Here is an 11,608-nt window from a genome sequence, read left to right on the forward strand (position 1 = left end):
TAAAAGTATCTTACTTGAAAACTTAATTCAGCAGTATTACAGTGAGTAATTTGTTATTTCATCACGACTATAAATTTATCGTATATTATTTTGAGATATGAGTTTTATAAATAATTTAAAATTATAATCAGTTTCATGTCACCTCTTCTAAAAACCCCAAATTAAAACGTAGTGTCTGGGACTCTTAATTGACCAACAAATGATTCGTTGGCATAAGTTCTTATAAACCAAACATCCAAGAGCAAGATCATCTTGAGTTTCTGCTTGAAAACTAACCTTACCATCCTGAAGTAAGCTTACACATCAGTAAGTCAGTAATATTAACAGAAATTGAAGTTTGATAATACGACTTTAATTTGAATTCCCTTTTTACTTATATTCAAACATAGTACACAGATCAATCTCTTTCTCAAATATGCATTCATCAATGGGTTTTAATACTTTTCAACGTGCAGGAAATAAGTGCTAAAAATGTTTAGACAACTTAATTTAGTATAAAACCAGTGTAAATGATGCAATGTTACGTTATACAAAGCAAATAAACATTGCAACTGTGTCATTGAGGATAAAACCACACTTATTTAAACTGTGGATTTAATCGACCGGGCTATTTAAATTTATTTGCTTTTATCTGAGCCTTTACATAATGGAACGTAAAACTTTCAGTTATTACTAACTTTTAATTTTTTACTATTCTGTAACCAATACTATTTGGAGACTTTTTACGCTTTTGATGGTATAATATTTTAAGTTTGACCATCCTATCAGACAAGATATGTACATACAAACTGGAGAATTGCGCAATCATAAAAAAGAATACTTTCATAACTAATAAAAGATATAAAGGGGAATTTTCATCCGTTTAAAAAATCTTAAAAAGAACAGTTATAAAAGTACGAGTTCTGAGTTATTAAAGGGAAATGTTGATTGCTAACTCCGTGTCTTCAATAACTTTACAGCAGTGCCTGTAAAACCGCAACCCCGTGGGAGGTGATGTTGGCCGACGCTGTTTTAATAACCCTGCCAATATCCGGAGATGTGGTCGCTCCATCCTCAACTGGCTGGCGATCATCCTCAACTATATCCGTTCAGTTATCTACTAATTTCACACTGCTTAATCAGATTTTTGTGCATTCATATTCATATAGTGCAATATCCTGTAGTTCGTAATTCACACTGTTATTTTGTACTCGTATAAATAACTCACTACAGAATTTGTTATTTAAATCTCATCATGAAGATGCTTTTCATTTATTTTTAATTATCTGAGTACTTCACTATAACAAATAATGGGTTGATCATCTCAAATACGACATTAAAGCTATAAAATTTAAAATAAATTGTATTTAAAAAACGTTATACAATTCAGTTAAAAACAAACTAATTTATAACATATTTTACTATACACGTAATTTATAAACAATTATAAATTGTATCGACAATTGTAATTTTGCCAAAATATTTAAAAATTCACGAATTGAATTAGTTTTATAATCTGCTCTGTATGTTTTACGTGGAAAATTTTTACTTAGATTTATTTATTTTAAATTGGTTTACCCCGTCTGCTCGAATAGTAATTAGTATAAAATTCATGCTATGAGTTCAAAACCACTACTATATGCCTCATACACTGTTTTATTAAACATGTTTTAAATTAAATAGCACCTCAAAAACGTTTTATTTCATAACAGTAATAACATATTCAGGCTTTCCACAAATTCTTCATCACTAGCTGTTTGAATAACGCCAACAAACAGTATAATAGACCTTCATCTTCTATGGCATATTGAAATATACTCCTATTGAACAGTAAACCCGCACAAATGTTATTATTAAGCCCAATATATTACCAATAGAAATGCTCCAGCAGGTTTTCACACACGTTTGGTATTTGTAAAGATAATACATGTAATATTAATTGTCATTGATTTTGCTGCAGCATGCACATTATTCAACAGACCCAACCCGGAAATCGAAACACAAACGATATTGAGGAGCTATGTAAATTATAGGTTTATGTCAATGTTTATGTATTCATTTTCATAACCGGTAAGAAATTTTCGTCACTGCTTTTGTAAAATATCTAGTGCAAAATTTAATGTCTCTAACACAAAAATATACAATAGAAGAAGTAATTAGTGAGTCAGACTTTGTGTCACAACATTTAAGTATCAATATTATGTTGATTTTTAATCTGCTCAAGTGCATATTTATAGTTTTCTTGGAATTAATTTCGTCAGCCTCTAATTCCCAATCACAATATCAGAAATATTAATTTTTTAATATTAAAGTGAAAATTATGTACGGTACCGTATATATTTTCACATAAAAAATTCACATATTAAAATAAATTGTAGAAGCTTCTTTCTTATTGGATTTTATTATTTAATTAAAAAACAAACAATCACGTTGAATTGTTATTGGAGTGTTTGTTTTTGTATTAAGTACTTATTAAAATGTACACATTAATTCGTTTGTAATCTCTGCTGTTAAACGCAATCAGATTTAGTTAGTAATTATGCGTTTCAAGTACTCTCATAATCATAATATATAGGTTTTAGCGAATATGTAATGAGCTTTTAAAAAGCTCTAAATCTTCCGTATTTCTTAACAATAATAATAGACAGTAAAATATTGTATTATTATTAGCGTGAACTTCATTCATATCAAATATGCAGGCGAATGAAGATAAAATGTAGACACTGCAGTTAAGTAAGACTGTTAGACGTTGGTTAAAAGATTATATAGACGTTCGAGCACAGGATATACCAATAATACAAGTTTATTTCTTAAACTATGACCAACAACTGTTTAATTGATATATTGATTTAAATAGTATGATCTGATCAATTTGTTTAAACGTGGTCTAAACGTCTGATCTAGAGGAATGAAGAAGCCCTTGGTAACACTTCCCTGAAAACAAATAAAACCCCCAGTTCGTTTTGTAAAAACCAATCGTTTTTGTTATTTATGTTATGTGTTCTACATACAGTTAAATTTTGTCTCACTTTTAACTTTATTCAAATTAATTACCAACAATGGTTGCTAATGCAATGAATGTAAATTTTATGGTAATTCTAATTAACATAGAAAAATGTCGAAATTTGTTTAATACTAATATTTTTGGACGATATAGAGAAAGTCTCAACGTAGTATTTAATAATAATTACAATCTTGTTATTATGATGACAACTGACAGAAAAGCATCCAAATAATACGGTAGTTTCAGACTTTAACGAGTCACCTTATTAATTAATTTAAGTGAATTTTAAATACTTTTATACTTATATTGATGATACTACGTTAAACTACACATAGTCGGAAGATTGGTTTTATAATTATTCGCTCCGAGTGCAAAGGTCTAGAAATTGTGTGAGCAGATGAGGCCGGGATTAACAAGTAATGTAACAATAAACGATACCGCTTGCATTAAGTAATTAAGTACCCGCAATTCGATAAACACACCGTTATGTTGAATATCACAGTTAAATATGTAGTACGTTGAATCAGTATCGGCAAGCGAAGCTAAGGTGCCAGCTGAAGTTTGCTAGTTTAAAAGTGGACTAATAACTTAAAGTCCAAAAGTTAGTATGCAACCAATGTGCTCGTTACTCGTAAGCACTCAATTTCAAGAACTAATAATACTTTTAACAGTTGTGTATTTAAATTGTAACATATAAGAAACACAGCATGTTAGCTTACCTGAATGATCAACTCAAATAGTGTCTTAAGCTTTCAGCAGAAACTGAAACACTTCAATATTCACACTCTTAGGAGTTAAGTTTATTTACACCGTAGGGGACTAATTTCTACCGACACCAAGTGAATTTTGTGTACAAAGTAGGAACATTTAAAACAAAAATGACAAATGACTTAAAAGTGAAGTAGCTAGATTTCATGGAACGATTGTTGACTTATTAAAAGTGAGCTCGAGATATGAAGTTCGGAAATGTTCCGCAGTCCTTCAGACAGCACCGGCAGTAACGTACCACGCGGGGAGCGCACAGGGGACTGCGGCCTGACTAACCCTGTGTCACCGACAACCCCCAGGCGCACGCGCCACCTCCCGCCCATCGCGCTTTTGATTTTTGTAGCGATCTCACAGAACGTGTACACAGAAGTGTAACATTAGACTGGAAGGGCAAGGGGCACGAGTATTCGGCGCTGCAGCCTTTGAGCCTTTAACAGAACGATATGGACACGTTATATTGAAAATTAATAACGCTTTTTTCTGAACATTTTATGTCATGTTCACACCATTTTTATTATTGTATTCATGAAAAACTATGCAAGAATTTATAATCTAGCTTTTTAACTTTCCATGTTTTACTGTAAAACCTTCAGGAGGAAGACCTTAACAATAAATTGATTTAGATTGGAATTTTAAAAATTAAAATATAATGTAAGATGTAACTTTTATTTTCTTACATTAAATAAGTATATGGATTTGAGGGTCAGAGGTTCAATTCCTGGGATAGTTATCCCGTTCAAAGTTTAGAGGAAGACAATACTTGAATGCCAAGCGCTATAGTCCAGCTGGTGGAAATTGCTCAAAATTAAATATCTGAAAATACTGTATAGATGGTACTATTATTTGTAACGTATACTCTAGTGGGTTTATACATTTAAAGGTTCATCTGTTAATTTCAGTCTACAACTCTTTATTTGTTATGATTTGTGATTATGACGTAATTAATTACAGTGTTTAAAAAACGAGATAAATGAGTAGATTCAGTAATTACATGATGTGTTCTTCTTGCTTCATTTAACGTCTGCCTGAGTATGTATTTTTGGATTATAATGTCCGAGATCGGATGGTAAGTTATTGAGAAAATACTTGTTTATTTACACATTTTTTAACTACACGTAAGGGCATTTATATTGGAAATACGTTTATTTTAACAGTAAAAATACATTGTCTCAAACCAACTATAAAAAATGAAACACTAAATGCTTGCTACGCTTGATTTAGTGTTCTAACATAGCCATTTAAAAATTATTATTTTTTCAGGTAAAACACAGAGATAGTAAACGAAGTGCGGTAGAACGTATCATCAAAGGAACTTTTTTATTTACTTTAACTCATTTAATCGTTTGCTCGAGTTTTTTGCATACATTTTGCAAACATCCTGAGTAAATATCCGGATGTTAGGCGCAGTTTTACATTACTCCCTCTATATGGTGGATCCATCTAGATCTAATAACTGCCTACGAATGTTTTTTGATGCAGTATCATAAAGAATCAAAATAGTTGCTGCTAATTTGGTAATGCTATTCATGTCTAACTTTCCTTAGAGTACAACTGTATTTAATTAGAAGAGTCACGGAACTATTCAACTCGACTCAAATAGCCATCTAATGAAGTGCTGAGCTGCAGCTTTGGATTAAATTTAACCCATTAATCAAAGGATTCCAATTACGCTTCGCCCTTATACCGTTCTCAGTTATGCTACTATCATACAAGTTTACACCATTGGAACACATAATGTACATTATATGGTTTTGTGGTTACATCACTGTAGGAATAAATATAAGTTCACTACATATCACTTCACTACTGGAAATCAATTTATGCAAATGTTGCAACTGCTTCCAAACTTATTTAAAAGTACATCAACAAACTAAAAATAATAATATTCTTTTTAATATCCGACAACCGTTGCTTTACGTTTTTCTTAAGTACCATCTTTCTGAAACTACTAAAGAAAGATTTTTTCCAGCAGAAAGTACCAGCCTATTGAGGCATACATGAAAAACTATAAAACCATAAATTAAGCCGTTTCTGAGTTATTATTTCTTTATTCAAAACACAAACAGACGCTAAACGTAACGGAATAAACCATATTGTTAGAGGAATTGAGATTATTTTCATCTAATGAACCGTATACTAAAATTTTTATTTCCCCCCCATTTTCTAAACAACCGGTGCACATTTGAAAGTCAGCTAAGGATTTTCTTTTCGAATATTCTGTATTACTGATAAGAAAAAAAAACTTGTATTACATTTTTACTCTTGACACTTTCTTGATATGACTACATTAATAACGGATATATGAGAGCTCAAAGCTTGTATGGAGAGTGTTAACATTAAGAAAAAACTTTTAATAACCTTCCTTTGAATATTGCAAACTGTAAATCTCACATTTTAAAATTAGTTATGTTACCTTCTTTATATATATTTATTGACGTACGAGAAAGAGGTAAAGTCTTGTTAAGAGCGTTTCCATACTTTCCATAAGTCTGAATAGAAAAACAACGACCTGTACAATGGAAGCATTTTATTAACTTTAAATCTCGGCATGTGTTAAAAGTTACGTTTACGAAAAACATACAAATTTTTTAATTCACATTAGCATGCATTTAGCGCTATTACAAGCTTAGAAAAAGGAATGTCAGAGTAAAACATGTTTCCACTCAATTTACCATCGCAACTTATGAAGTTATTAATAAGAACCGAAATTGGAACATGTGAAAGTTTTATGAAACAAATTATAATCGTGACTTGAATATTGAGCAACGGATCCATTTAAAATGCCTATGGTCAAAACCATTTTCTATAAAACAACCCTAATTGTGCACTACACGAATATATTTATTAAACTTACATACTCATTTATTTCAACACCAAATGGCCTCTGACTATTTAGGTAGGAAGGAAGATTTAAGCTGCGTCTGTTATGTAGAAATTCCAAATTAATGATATGAGGAAATTATTAATTATGAAGATTAACTTGTCCAAATTTGTTGATGTTACGATTCTTTCATGTTTGGGTGTTACACCATTACAAAACATAGACCCAATAAAGAATAATCATAAGGCCTAGCATATAAAGCTGCAATATTTTGACTGTTATTTTAATGAGGCTGGTTAACGAATAAACTTAGGGCAGTTTAAACTATTTTTCAACTTCCGTACCTAGTTTATTAGTGTTATTGATATTTTTACACCATTGCTAAAGCATTGATTAATGCCAAATTATAAAAGAATAATGGCATTAATGACTCTAAACTCAACTCTCAAACGTCCACGAAATCACAAGTGCACTCTCGTTCATAATTGAGTGCACTGTTCCGTGCACATTCTCAAAGGCAGAATTCCTGTGACAAGTAGTAATTAAAGTGATTCTTGTTAATTATTTTGTTGATTAAATTTGATTATAAAAGGTTGGGATATTAAATTGCTATCGAGGATCCAATAACGTAAAAATAAACAAATGACGTAGTCGACTAAACATTTTAATTTAATCATAGTAAAAACAACGCCAAAACCAACATTTGCAAAAAATGTATATGTATTCATGTTTCATATTATTAATACAAGGATTGATCTTTCACAGTTAAAATTTTAAAACTAGGGTTATAATTTACCAATAATCTCACGTGATTTTAAAATAAAGTACCCCTCTTTAATCGTATTTGTTTTAAACAATAAGGAATTAAAATCGTTATTTGTTTACAAATACCATGTCACTACAGGGAACACGTTCCGTTTAAGATCTCTGATTTCACATGTTTTAAAACTAGACAGTACTATCCTAGATTAATATTAGTGAAATTTTAATTTAATATGCTTTACGTAATGCTTAGTTGTCATGAACCATTTTGTATCATTTCTCTAGCCATAAAGGTTTAAATAATATAAAAGGTGTTTACTGAATGTACCAAACTAAACTGTTGCAATTGGTTAATTGCAATGAGTTACAACTTGTTTATAAACAACTAACAAGTTATTAAGATTATAATAATGAACTGAAGCGTTAAGTGGTTTTTATATCCAGTGTTTGTGTTGTCGCAACAGTGAATCAAATATTGGTTCTGGTATAATAAATAACTAGCTACTTAGTAAATACATTTCATCTTTTTTTCCAATATAAACGGATACACAAGAGAAATCCAACATTAAAAAAAGTTTTTACAAAAGTTTTATTTTTTTTTATTTTTCTTGTAATTTGGAATTTTGTGAACATTTTGATACAAAAAATATTATAGTTTTAAGCTTCTAAATAGTTTTTATAATTGTTATAAAATATGTCTGCATTGCCTTTTACGCTGGCAAATGCTGTCGCAATTGTGTTACTTTCAATATTTGTTATAGTGCTGGTCTGGAAATTTACAATCTGTGATTTATCTTTGTTGGGTTGGCAACAGGATTACTGCAGATGACAAGCATTGACTCAGATGACATTTCTAAACACTGTGGTTTGTTTGGTTATAAAAGAAATAATATGTTCAAGTTCAGATCAACTTTAGTGGATTGTGATTTCTTTTAGTTCTTTTATATCTAGTTACATTTTGTTTGAAGCTATGCCTAGACAAAAAGGTTGGTGTACAAAGAGGACGTTTTTTGGTAACAAATATACTAAAAGACCAAGTAGTTTGCTCACTGATGTAGAGCCTAGGCTTAGTTATAGCTCAGGACTACCTATTGAAAAAGTGGATAAGCCTAGTCCAAAACCTAGTGCTTCTAAGAGGAAATTGTTAGCTACCTTAGAACAGTTTGAACAATACAGTTCTTCTGCTAGTAATATTTTGCTATCTTTTGATATTTTATCATCAGTTGTGTCTCAGTTTACAGCCTGTAAAGAGTGTTATTCCGAATTGCAACGGGTTAGCTTGTAAACTAGTACTAAAATGCAGTAGCGGTTCATGTAATTTTACTACTGACTTTTGGAGTTCACCTAAATGTAAAGATAACAGCTTTTTTTAAGTAAATATTAGGTTGTTTTACGGGTTGCGTTGTATCAGTAAAGGTCCTGAGGCTGGGAAAATGTTGTGCGGGATGTTGAACCTTCCCAAGCCTAATACAAATGTTAGGAAGTACACAGATGCTCTTAGGGATTCCCTTTGTACTGTAGCAGAGGATGTGATGAAGAAGGCTAAATTAGAAGCAATTGAAGAGAATAATGAAGCTACAACGCCTACTGATATTGCTATAGCTTTTGATTGAACCTGGCAGAAGCGGAGCTTCGTCTTAAAAAATGCTGCCTGTACTGTCACTAGCGTAGATACCGCTAAGGTTATAGACGTAGAAATCCTTAATAAATATTGCAGTGGTTGTGAGCAAACAAAAGGTTCTGCAGAGAAAAAACTGCCCATCTCCCTAACTGCCAGAAGAATTATGAAGGAACCAGTGGTGGCATGGAGACAGTTGCTGCTGTGGCTGTTTGTCTGCGATCTGAAGCTAAGCGCAATGTCCGCAACGTTAAATTTCTGGGTGACGGAAATAGTAAATCTTTCAGCGCAGTAGTAGAAAGCAGGCCTTATGGTGATTTGCAAGTGGAAAAACTTGAGTGTATAGGGCATGTTAGTAAACGTATGGGTACCCGTCTTCGCAAGCTGAAGCAATAGTTAGGCGGAACATTGCTTTCGAATGGTAAATCAACAAAAGGCGCTGGAAGGCTGACAGACACTCTCATTGATAAGTTAAAGCTGTACTATGGCAATGCTATCAGAAGTAATGTCAATGACTTCAATAAAATGAGGGAAGCTGTGTGGGCAATTTACTGCCATAGCTTGCCCACCGACGCTGCTCCGAACCATATACTTTGCCCACCCGCCCCCAACACATGGTGCAGATATAACAAAGCTGTAGCTGAAAAAACATCTTACACACATAAACCAGTACCAAAAGCAGTAATGGAAGCCATTAGACCTGTGTTCAAGGACTTAGTTAACCCTACTCTCCTAAGGCGTTGCCTTCATGGCAAAACCCAAAATGTTAACGAAAGCTTCAACAATGTGGTGTGGAGTAAAGTGCCAAAGAATGTTTTTGTTGGGCTGAAAACTCTTGAATTAGGTGTTTTTGATGCCATAGTTACTTTCAATGAAGGGAACATATGTAGATTAAATATTTTAGAACAGTTAGGCCTAACACGCATGAGGAAATACACTCTGGAGGCGCTGAAGACGGCTGATGTGTCGCGAATCAGAAAAGCGGAGTTTACGGCGCAGTTAGCAACAAAAGAGTCCAGGATCAAGGGAAGAAGGCTAAGGCTTGGGGAAGAAGAGGTTGATGATCCAGACTAACGCCCCAGTGGATTTTAAAATGTAAGTGGGGTCTAATTAAAGTTTTGTCTTATGTTTATGTTCATTTTATTCAATTGTTTTCGTATTTCTTCGATTACAGAAAATTTCATTTTTTTGCACTTAGGTACACTTAAAACAGGAACTATTTGAAATATCTTAATGTCATTTTTTTGCTTGTAGGGTATATCAGAATGCAGCTCTGGAAGTAAAATGATAGTAATATTTTGAAAAATGCCTTCAGGAAAAATTATTTTCACAAAAAAATATAGACAAAAATAAATGTGAGAAAAAAATCATAGGTATCAAAGTACTGAAGATATTTTAACACTTTTAGTTCCAGATATTTATATAAAATGGATAAACAAACATGCAAAATTTTACAGCTTTATTTCTAATAGTTAAGGAGAAAAGTGTACATAAAAAGCGTAAATTTAACATGGAAGGGATAGGGACGTTGGACTCCCCAAAACTTTGTACTTTTAAAACATAATCCTTTAGTTAAAAAATACCTTTTTATATGCTTTAAAATGTTAGTTTATGAAATTCTTATTAAAGTATCCTTGTGTAAAGAATAAAAAATATTCAGGTGTATTGATAATTTTATTTTTAATTTTATTTTAAATATAACTCTTTTTTAAATAAAACCTAACAAAGATTTACATATCGTACTTTATATTATATTCAAAACCTATAAAACATTACAGCTTATTTGTATAAATGACACACAAACACCTGTAAGAGAGTAAAGATTGCAAATTTGACAAGCACTCAGCTCAGTGTCAAAACATGGCCTTGTCAACAACTTGTCAGCATCGTGTAAACTCCAGTGATTGTCTCACGTTCAGAGAGATTTATAGCTAATGTAATAGTTTACTTATTTCATTGCTTAAAAGTGCTTTAGTTATTAAACACTGTCTATTTAAAATTCATGGCAGCGGTTATGAACGTGGAAATATCCGAATTTAAAACGTGGTTCGTTTGGTCATAGGCCAAAAATTATAGTCACATGCAAAGTTTCAAGGTTTGATTTTATATTTATACTACATTTGGCTTGGCATAAAGTTATTACTTATAATATAACTTGTTACAACTTCGAATATATTTTCAACTAACAATCTTGCAGTTATTTTCTTTTATTCTTATTTCCTCTATTGATATACACACAATTAAGTGAGTTATATATGAGTACAAAAGGCATGATCTACAGCAGAGGTGAAGAAAAATGAGTTTTTTTCTAAATTACGTTAGTAGTGCATTAGTTGTAAAATGTCTTAATTTTACTTTTTTTATTTTTAGTCGTAAATGTTTACTTTTTAACAGTACTTAACGTTGGTTACATGCTAAATATCTTGTTTAAAAGCAGTTTAATCTAATGTTTTTAATCATTGTTTTAACAGCAACGTTTTCTTTTTTTAAAGCTTGTTTTCTACAGCAACTTGAGCATGTTTTTACGGAAAGTGCAAATAATATATGAAAATTATACATGGCAATGGTATGAGTGTGAGTGTCGACTCATACTCGGCTTGTAACACCTCATTTTCCTCAAGTGTTATACACGCTTGGGTTTTAGGGCTGTTTTAAG

At 31.7% G+C, this 11,608-nt stretch overlaps 1 protein-coding gene across 1 annotated transcript in view; it reads right to left on the reverse strand.

Moving 5' to 3' along the window:
* Window positions 1-4,000, reverse strand: part of LOC124358460 (chaoptin-like) — a 62,675-nt gene extending 58,675 nt beyond the window's left edge. The window contains exon 1 of the mRNA XM_046810756.1: window positions 3,703-4,000. The gene's annotated coding sequence lies outside the window, so the exon portion shown is untranslated. The remainder of the gene's footprint in view (window positions 1-3,702) is intronic.
* Between the last annotated feature and the right edge of the window lie 7,608 nt (window positions 4,001-11,608).

The sequence above is a fragment of the Homalodisca vitripennis genome, chromosome 3, assembly GCF_021130785.1.
Source record: "Homalodisca vitripennis isolate AUS2020 chromosome 3, UT_GWSS_2.1, whole genome shotgun sequence".
NCBI classification, from domain to species: Eukaryota; Metazoa; Arthropoda; class Insecta; order Hemiptera; family Cicadellidae; genus Homalodisca; species Homalodisca vitripennis.